Raw genomic sequence first — 11,178 nt, 5'->3', positions numbered from 1 at the left:
CTCAGTTGCATGTACAGGTTGTTGAGAACTATGTACAGTGAAGCATTTTGAAGAACATATGCTATACTTTTCTAAGAGTTGGTGCTCAAGGCATCTTTTTGTGTTCTCTGCTTCAGGTCTGTCTCTGGCCATATGTTTCTGGCCTGCGCTCCTTCTCTGGCTTCTTTCCCATCCAAACCTCCTGCTTGACTTACTGTTCAGCCACTCAGATCCCCATCTTCCTGCTTCCTTTCCCAGTCTCTACTCAACATTTGCCTTCCTGGCATGGCCTCTCTGCAGAAAGAAAATCTGCAGTGGGCTGATTTGGAAGCCAGTCTGAAACTGACAGTATTAATGGCCTGAACCTAGCCAGAACACAGATTGGGACTTGAACCCAGATGCCAGGACACAAACCCAGCCTAAACCCAGATTGGGACTTGAACCCACGGTTGTTTTTTTTTGTTCTTTTTTTGTTTTTTTTTGTGGTTGTTGTTGTTGTTGTTGTTGTCTTTTTGCCTTTTCTAGGGCCGCTCCTGTGGCATGTGGAGGTTCCCAGGCTAGGGGTCGAATTGCAGCTGTAGCTGCCAGCCTACACCAGAGCCACAGCAACTCGGGGTCAGAGCTGCGTCTGTGACCTACACCACAGCTCACGGCAACGCCGGATCCTCAACCCACTGAGCAAGGCCAGGGATCGAACCCACAACCTCACGGTTCCTAGTTGGATTCGTTAACCACTGTGCCACGATGGGAACTCCAAACCTACGGTTTTAAATTAGAATCACTCACCCTGTGTCTGGCAAGGCAAGCCTGCCTTGTGCTGATGGTTTTCTTGAGCAATTTATAAACTAATTTTCTCTATTTAAATGCACTCCTTTATCAGGACTTCTACAACTACCTGTGTCTGCTCCATTGCTATCAGGTCCACTGCACCCAGCCTACCCCATTTTTTGCTGCCTTGAAGGGGAGTTAACAATGTGAGGACATATTTGTTCAGTTCTTATAAGCAGATGTTGGTGTCAACAAGTTAATGACAAGGAGTCCAAATGAAATAGAGGTTAAGGGCAATTCAGAACTTGCCTTAGAAATTTCTTTGGTAGCAAAGCATGCAAAGAATCAGAAATAACATAAACATCCATCAACAGAGAGCTGGTTAAATGCCTTATGCTGTTATGGGCTCATATTTAGAGGACTTACCTTGTGTCAGGTGCTATCCTAAGTGCTTTACTAATATTAACTTTTTATTTTATTTTATTTTAATTTTAAAAGCAAACTTCAGTGAAGTTTTTTCTTTTTGTTTTTGTTTTGGTTTTTTGGGTTTTTTGGCTATACCTAGGCCTTTGGAAATTCTCAGGCCAGAGTTGAACCCATGCAACAGCAGTGACAACACGGGACTCTTAACCCACTGAGCCACCAGGGAACTCCTAATATTGACTTGTTAAATCATTTGAGATATATCTGTATTATTCTGATCCTTCTAATATATAGAGAAACCAAGGTCCAGGATGGTTATGTGACTTACCTAAGGTCACACAGTTCGGAGTGGCAGAGCTGGGATTTATCTGATTCCAGTGCTTCTGCATTTCATTACTATGCTACGCTGCCACTTGTTGACTTAAAAAAATGTACAACCTCAAAGTTGAGAGTTAAGTTTTATTCGGAGCAAAACTAGGATTTAAGCCAGGGAGACAGGATCTCAGGGTAGCCCTGAGAAACTGCTCCTAGGAGGCTAGGCGGGAGCTAGGATATACAGGAGGTTTTTCAATAAAGCGCAGAGAGCAGGAACAAAAGAGGTCTGGGCTCACTGATATCATTCCTTTGATATGTGCCTCTGCTATCAGGGCCAGTATCCTGAGTTTTCACAGCCTGCAGGACAACCAGCTGTCACCTTTGGAGGTCGCTGCATTTACAGGTGACTGTGAAATACCACCCCAAAGAGGCAGGGGAAATAATATTGGTGTATATGATAAAGGTGAAGGGGAACATTTTACAAAAGTTTGCTGCTGATCTCCTGAAGGTTGCTACTAGTCACAAGGATCAGGCATCACCGTTTTTCTAGATATGAGGATTTTTAGTGTTTTTCTAGATGTGAGGAGATGTAAGAATTGGGCACATAAAATCTAAAAATAGGGAGTTCCCGTCATGGCGCAGTGGTTAACGAATCCGACTAGGAACCATGAGGTTGCGGGTTCGATCCCTGGCGTTGCTCAGTGGGTTAAGGATCCGGCGTTGCCGTGAGCTGTGGTGTAGGTTGCAGACTCGGCTTGGATCCCGCGTTGCTGTGGCTGTGGCGTAGGCCGGGGGCTACAGCTCCAATTCGACCCCTGGGAACCTCCATATGCCGCGAGAGCAGCCCAAGAAATGGCTAAAATCCAAAAAAAAAAAAAAACAAACAAACAAACCCCTGACTATCTGAAGACCTGTTCTTCCAGTTTTCCCAGAGCATGGAGTACTTGACTCCCGATTTCCACTCTGAGCACCACTCAGGGGGTGCTGCAGGTCGGCAGCTGCAAAGGCTCATGATTTAATCCATTTTGAGCCTGATGGCAAGTGCTGGCAAGTGTCAAACTCCAGTTCACACAGACAATGGGATACAAAACATCCAAACAGTGAGGCTAGAGTATAAAATATTTAGTTATAGCTACTCAGAAACAGGTTGCAAAAAAATGGGTATGATTCTAGTTCGGTACGTACATAAGAAAAAAGGATCCAGATCCACATACACCAGGCAGATAGTATATCTCTGAAGGTTGGGATTATGGAGGATTCTTTCTAGGTCATACATTTCTATGTAATTTTCACATGTAAAACAAATATCTATTGTTTCAGAGATCAAGTAAGACAAATGACAGTTTTTTTAAAATGCTAACAATTACGCTTATTGTTTTTTTTTTTTTTTGGTCTTTTTTAGGGCTGCACCCCTGACATATGGAGGTTCCCAGGCTAGGGGTCCAATCAGAGCTGTAGCCACCAGCCTATGCCACAGAAACAGCCACAGCCACAGCCACAGCCACAGCCACGCCAGATCTGAGCAGAGTCTTTGACCTACACCACAGCTCATGGCAATGCCAGATCCTTAACCCACTGAGTGAGGCCTGGGATTGAACCCGCACCCTCATGGTTCCTAGCCGGATGCGTTTCCACTGCGCCACGATGGGAACTCCCCAGTTTATTGAATTTTTGTAAAAGTTAGAACTGATAAATGAAATGGTGAGAGCAGGCCTTGTTCGTCCATAATTTCAGGACATTGCATAACACTGGTTCCTTCCACATGGAATTCCTTCTACCTTTATGCTGGCTTTGTGGGCTTTCATTGATTTTCAACGTCTAGCTGCATCATTTCCCCCAGACACTGTACACTCTTGGCTTTGCACTATTGCTATCCATTGCATGCCCTTCTTTTGATCCATTTATCCCATTGTGTCGAGACTAGTAGTTTAATGTCCCATTTCCCACACTACTCAGAAAGCTCTACATACAAAATATGTGGTGCAAAGTAACTGTTCAATAAATAATTCTTTTCCTTTAATCGAATTCAACTCTAAGGAAATGACCCCCTTTCTATCCAAAGACAGGGAATGTGGCTCCTGGGTAGGCCCATAGCCTCAGCTCTCAGGAAGCAGGGTTCAAAATGCTGAGAGGGGAGATAAGTATGACCTCTGGGCAGGAACTCTAAAATGGGAAAAGGTCCAAATGCCCTTGGGAGGCTCTGCCATGCTGATTTAAAAATGGCCTTGACAAGCAGGAAACTGAAAAGGAACCAGAAGTATCCCAAGGGGCCATTTAGAGAACTTTCTTGAAGATTTGTTGGTTAAAAGTATATAAACATGAGATAAGAAGAGTCTTGGGACTAAGGATAAAATCAAAGCGTGGCTTCATGCTAAGAATAAATTTGGGAAAGCTAGAGCCTACAATGAGCCAAGTGCTGCAAAGTTTGCCAAGGACAGCTGAGACAATCTCTACCATATCCACAGCAAGAAGAATGCAAAAGGACAGCATCTGGCCTTGGGGAGCACTGGCCTCTGTGCCTGATGACGAGTGAGCAGGAGGGCTTGGCGGGTTGCTGGGTTCCAGGGTTTAGAGCATCGGGCAGAGAGGCTGGCCACTTCCTGCCTCATCCTCATGCACCTGACATCACCCCCCCCACCCCCCACCCCCGCCGCCCCCAGTCTTGTGATAGGTCACAGCTTCCTCGGTACCTGTGTCACCACAACAAAGCATTGGAACAGCGGGCATTTTACAAATTTATTGACGAGAAAGTGATACCGGAATCCGGGTTCTTGTTCATGGCGATCGAAGGATGAACTCTGTGAACACACAGGCAGTAAGCAAGCAAAGTCTTTATTAAAGTAAAGCAAATAGCTCCCAGGGCTGCTGGGGTGTGTGTGTGGGGAAGATCCACCCCCCCTTTATTGTCCTATAGGGATTTTTATTTCTTAAAGTTGGGGAGAGACACTACGATGGGGTCCTGAAAGATGTGGTTTTCTCCCATTGGCCTTGTTTAATTACCTATCAGTCCTTGTCCAATAGGGGTTTTAGAGTTGGAGAAGGGTTTTTAGGGTTTGTCTTTTTCTTTCCTTAGATTAAGTCACCATTCCTCTCATTTCTTTTATCAGTTGAGGAGTGGGCTAGAGATGTGCATTTCCTCTAGTAAACAAAGTCTGTGGGGAAGGTGCCCCTAATAAAACAAGGCCTGAGGAGGTGTTACTCCCTGGAGCCCTTAAGCCACAAATGTTAATCAATATTCATATCAAAAGAACTATGGGAGCCCATGTTCCTACACTGACTACCTGAGTTAGTATTCTGCCTCAGTGTGTGCTCAGGTTCAAACAAGAGGGCCCCTGGGAGTTCCCGTTGTGGCTCATGGTTAAGGAATCTGACTAGGAACCATGAGGTTGCACGTTCGATCCCTGGCCTTGCTCAGTGGCCGTGAGCTGTGGTGTAGGTTGCAGACACGGCTTGGATCCCATGTTGCTGTGGCTCTGGTGTAGGCCAGTGGCTACAGCTCTGATTCGACCCCTACCCTGGGATCCTCCATATGCCACAGGAGCAGCCCTAGAAAAGGTAAAAAGACAAAAAACAAAACAAAAAACAAACAAACAAACAAAAAAACCAAGAGGTCCAGGCTCACTCCGCCAGTCTTTATTCCCCACAATGTGACCTGAGTGGAGACCTGATTTGATCTTCTGACTGGTCTTGGGCAGGATACCTCATCTGCATGGGGAACAGGTTATATGGTGACTGGTGGCGGGGTGAGGAATGGGTGAGGAATGAGTGACATTCCTCCTGTAGCAGGGAGTGAGCCACCCAGGCTGGTCAGGGAAGGGGGCAGTACAATGAGACATGGCCAGAGGCTTTGGGGTTTAATCTCTTTGAAGGGGACTTGAAGCCTCTAACGCTTGGATGAAGCCTACTCCTTAGCCTATTTGACCTGACAGAGGCCAGTACCATCTTGGCAGTCAGTCCAAGCACATGAGATCCGAGGACACTATTTAAAAGGCATGACATCACTTCCATCAATCACCCTCAGAGGGAAGTACAGAAGCCATCTCATTCGGACTAAACTGCTTTTTATTTTTAGGCTCTGGTAGCTGCAGTGATTAGTTTCCTTAATTTCCATATCTCTCCATAGCTGGAAGAAACATTTCTAAAGCTATCTTAATGCATATGTTAAAAAACTACACCTAAGCCCAAAGCCTCAGGATGAGAAAAAAACCTATCTAATTTAAAAATACTAATGAGTGTTTTAAACTGTAGCAGGAGCAGAGGAAGGCAGAGGGGGCGGGGGATACACATGGCTATTATTACCATTAACAGCCAGCCTAATTTGTAGCATCTAAGGTAACTTTTATGCTCAGTTTGTACTAATTATCTTGTGGTTTTAAAAATTGCACAAAGTAAACACTTTACCACTTTCCACTTCATAAAAATTACCCAATTTTTAAATCGGAGTCCAAAATGTTCACAATTAACTTTAGAAACACAAGCCAGCCCTGCATTCAGTGTGCTAGGCCTGAATTTTCCTTGTGTGCATCCAATTCTCATATATATTAATTTAAAATCTCCAGGTGTTAATGGAGAATAAAGATGAACTCAAATAGATTAATTTGCATTAAACAATTAGTGTAAATTTACTTTTTGCTGGTAAGCCCTAGCAAATGAAAACTAATGGACAGCTAATTAACAATCAAGTCATCCTACAAGCCATGATCTATGGCTTGACTTCTCAAAAAAAAGCATAAGAAAGATATTTTACCAATACAGATTAGTCTAAATTACATTATATCTTCATTTGATCACCTATGTTAATACGACGATGACGTGCCATGACTTCCACTTTTCCTCAGCTCTTCTAGGATCAGTCTGACAGATTTCATTTAAAATGCACTCTGGAATATCTAGCAGAGTGTTGCTTTTGTTTCCAGAGCACAGTGTGAGTTTGGTTTTTTTGCTTATGTAAAGAAAGTGCCACACAGGATTTATTTGCCTTTTCCACCTTGGTTATACTTCTGCATTATAAATCAGCAATTTACAGTTTTTTCCTATAAATCCTTGCCGGGTATTGAAGATAGAATCTTAGAAAACAAAAGCACTCCAAGTGCAGCAGGAACAGAGGAGCTGGAGGATGGGCAAGCTGAGGAGGAGGTGGGGAGGTGGGGGGAGGAGATTTACCACTTCTTTACATTCAGAATTTGGTATGGTGTGCTGCTTTACCTATTAAATAGAAAGTATAAACCTTTTATTTATTTATTTTTTGAGCCGTTGCACAACCCTGGGATTGAGGGCGCACAGGGCAGAAACCTGTTAACTCAGAATTTAGCTTGGGTCAATCAGCTCTCGTGTACTTTTTAAAATTCTTCCCCTCTTGTCTTCTTAACTCAAATTATTTAGCCTCTTCTTCAGCTTCTCCCACAATGCTTCTGGAGTGATTCTTCTGCCTTCTTAACTCAAATTATTTAACCCCTTATTCAGTTTCTTCCACAGATGTTCTGAAGTGGTTCTCCTGAAAATCGCTGTTTCTTTCACTTAGCTTCTCGGCAGCATCTCACGCAATTGAAAATTTGTTAATGCCGATTTGTTCTTTCACTCAGTCTTAGGTAGCACCCTCTTTGATCCAGGCACCGTGAGGGACACAAAGATGGATAAACTCCAACCCTTTCTTTCAAGGAGCTCAGTGTGATGAAGGGAGATTATATTACATTGTGATAAATTATATGAAAGAGGTCTTTATAGAAATGTGATGGGAATTCCAAAAAGGTACCCTGCTCAACTCAGGTCAGAAAGCACTGGCAAAAGATGGTGACACTCACTGCTGCTTGAAGGGCACCTGTTCACTGTCTGTGCCCAGGAGAGTGTGTATTGGTGTATTCAGAACAGTGCCTTGAGCACACAGTTTGAGTGGAAACTTGTAGTTGAGGCTGAAGAGATACTCAGAGATGTAGGAAGACTTAGGTGCCATGTGTAACTTTAACCCAAAGATGATTGGAACCACATAGGAGTCTTTCTCCATGTAAGATTTTAAGCACATTTGTGATATTCAGATGTACACTTTAGACTGATCACTCTGACAGCAATATGGGGACTCTAAAGAAGGGACTTGAGGAGTTCCCATTGTGGCATGGTGGTTAACGAATCCGACTAGGAATCATGAGGTTGCAGGTTTGATCCCTGACCTTGCCCAGTGGGTTAAGGATCCGGCGTTGCCATGAGCTGTGGTGTAGGTTGCAGAAGTGGCTTGGATCCCACGTTGCTGTGGCTCTGGTGTAGACCGGTGGCTACAGCTCCGATTCAACCCCTAGCCTGGGAACCTCCATATGCCGTGGGAGCAGCCCAAGAAATGGCAAAAAGACAAAAAAAAAAAAAAAAGGACTTGATAACAATCAAGGAGAGTTGGAGCCTATTGCCAGGAACCAGGAGAAGAATAGTTGTCCTTAACTAAAGGGAGGAAAGGGTAGAGTTTTAAAATGGAACAAGGAGGACTTAGTGATGAGTTGGATTAGGAGTAAACGGATCTAGAATGAAGCCTAGGCTTCTGGTATCCTCCCTTAAGATTCCCTTCTCACTGGCCTCCATAGGCTGCACTAGGGCAGGAATTAATAGTGCAGGTTTTGGAGTGTGAAAAATCTAGATGCAAAGTTGGCTGTCCTATACACTACTATGCTAATGGGGGGGGAATTTTCTTAATCCCTTTAAGCTTTCTGATATGTAAAATGAAAGTAATAATACCATATACCTCATAGTGTAGGAGAAAATGTATCAATAAAAAAGTAGAAAGGAGAGACCCCCCGCCACAATGACTGAGCAAAGTCCAGCCAACTGCCCCAACCACCCCTCCCCCACACATCTTCTTCTGTAAACTTGTTTCTGCATCTATTACTTTGCCAGTTCTCACTCTAGTCCGCCAAGCACAGACCCAGAAGAACTAGCCCATAAAAGCCTTGGGAAACCCCTCTTCGGGGCTCAGACTCCGGAGAGCGATTTCCTCTGAGCTCGCTGGCATAATAAACCCGAGTTCTCCAACTCTCCGAGTGCTTGCGTGGTTTCTTGCAGGGTAAAAGAGCTGATAGGCTGTAGCCAACAGGGCTGATGGAGCTGGTACACTAAAGCCAAAGGGCTGTCGCCAGAGCTGATAGGCTGCGGTGCAGGGCTGCTGGGCAGCCGCCGCCGTAACAATAGCAGAATGTACATAGTAAATGTTCAGTAAACACTGTTTGCTATTACTGTTATCATAATCATTTTTAACTTGTTATTGCATAAGAAAATAAGGTGTGATTACAAATGATTACATATTATACACATAAAACATTGAAAACTACAACTATTATAATTCAAAAACTTGCAAAAAACTGGCATGACTATTCTACTCAACCATTTGGGATTCTCAAGACGTTTCAGCTAATGTATTTTCTTCTTTCACTGAATTTCCCTTTAATAGGCTGAGACATTTCATACTATCTTATTGCTCTTGGAACTCAAAGATGGCATTCTCATTTTAAAAATGAAATCTTGCTGCATCTAAATATTTGGAAATTTCATTTGAGACATTATTAGGGTTTTCAAAACAAATATATTGATTTTTAAAAATTATCTCAAAGTTACAGAGAAACTGCAAATTCAGCACAGATAATTTTTTCTTTTTTCATACCTTAATATTTTAGTGTGTATTTCCTACAAACAAGGACATTCTTCAACGAAACCACAGTACAACCATCAAAAGCAGGAAATTAACATTGATTCATTACTTCCATTTACTCCTTAGTTCCACCAATTGTCCTCATTATGATCTCCAAAGCAACAGGATCCAGGTCAAGATGATGTGTTGCATCCAGTTGTCAAGTCGCTTTGGTCTCCTTCACTGTGGGACAGTTCTTCCATCTTTGCTTGACTTTCATGCCATTGACACACTTGAAGATTACATGTTAATTATTTTGTAGAATGCCCCTCAATTTGCATTTATCTGGTATTTTCTCATGATTAGATTCAGGTCATGCATCTTTGGCAGGAATGTCACAGAAGTGAGGCTGCTTTTCTATTGAATCCAATCAAGTGGCTCAAGATTCCGTTTGTACCATTACTGATGGAGTTTACCTAATTAAGATGGGATCTGTCAGGCTTCTCTGCTGCAAAATTACCACTTTTGCCATTGAGGTTAATAAATATGTTGCAGGGATGTACCTTGAAACTATGTAAATACTTCATTCCTCATTAAACTTTCAGTTTATTCATTTACTGATTTATATGAACCCCCATTTTCCCATTTTATTTAATGCATCATAATTGTTACTATTACAAATTTTGATGCACAAAATGTCCTAAATTAGACCAGTGAGAGCCCCTTTGACTCTGTTCTGTGCCTTTTACCATTTTCCCATCATTCCTTGAGCATTTCTTTGCTTTCTGGCTCAACAGGCTGTTGCATTCCATCCTGTGCTTTCCTGCCTCAGCCCTGGGTGTAGCCACTTCTTCAAGGATCCCTGGTTCCTGTTAGTGGAGAATGGATTTAAGATGGATTTAGTAAACAAGACCTGGGTCACTAGTTGTGCTCATTGGGGAGTCACTAATTCCAGAACCTGAGGTGGACACCTAGGAAATACAGACTATAAATACACTCACATATACCCAGAAACATACTCTTACACTTCACCACTTGCATATTGATATTTATTTTGATATCTATCTACATAGTTATTTGTTGTATTCATTACATACTTGTATTTATCTTGATATCACTCTATATTGAAAACCATGAGTTTATAGGGGTACTTAGTATTATTAGTATTTATTATTATTATTATTGAGACTGGAAGAGCACAAACTTGATTCAATGGCCAAACAATGGAGAAGTGGGAACCTAATTCGTAAATCAACTTCTCTAGGTACTTATAATTTTAATCCAATACTGCCAAGTTCATATGGTCTTCTCCCCTCCATATTTCTAATTCCCTTTTCTAACAGTGAGAAACTGGCTCCTCTTATCCTTAATATATTATGTATTTGACTTATCCCCCCTGCATGTAACCAGTGTCCCACCGCAGTCACTCTGACTGCCCAAGCCAGGCTCCTCTGCGGGGAGGGCCTCACCCCCCCCCCCCCCCCCCCCCCCCCCCCCCCCCGTTCAGGTTCAGTGCCTCATACTCATATGGACACCCTCTCCACCCCACCCTGCTTCTCCGAGCAGTGCTGTCTTCCCTCTTCAGACTCCTCCATAAGCCCAGTTGGTCTCCAGTTCGTGACTCTGGGCCATCACGACTCCCTCACCTGCATAGACATCCCCCTGCTCTGTGCCATTACAGGCTTTAGGACAGACTGCCCAGTTCAGGAAGAGAAGAGAAGGAAAGGGAGGGAGAAAGGGGCAGAAGGAAAGGTCTTCATTAACATTAACACCTGTCTTTGTTATCAGTGAGATCTTTGTTGGCTTATCTTCTTTCTTGTATCCCTCAAAGGTAGGCATCTCCCAAAGTTCTGCTTCAGTAGGCAACAGAGCAATGACTAAGAGCTCGGATGAAGTTATCTGCATCACTACTTTCTGGCTCTGAGACTTTATCAAGGTTCTTATCCTCTTTCTGCATCTGCCTCTCTATCTGAAAAAACGGAAATAATAATGGTACCCTTTTTAATTGGGGGCAGACATTTCCAAATGAATGCGCTTGCATCGGCTTCAATTTAAAATGTAAAAATCAGCTCATTTTCCCCTTACAAAAC

This window comes from Phacochoerus africanus, chromosome 3, assembly GCF_016906955.1.
Source record: "Phacochoerus africanus isolate WHEZ1 chromosome 3, ROS_Pafr_v1, whole genome shotgun sequence".
Lineage (NCBI taxonomy): Eukaryota > Metazoa > Chordata > Mammalia > Artiodactyla > Suidae > Phacochoerus > Phacochoerus africanus.
Note: the sequence above shows the minus strand (reverse complement) of the source record.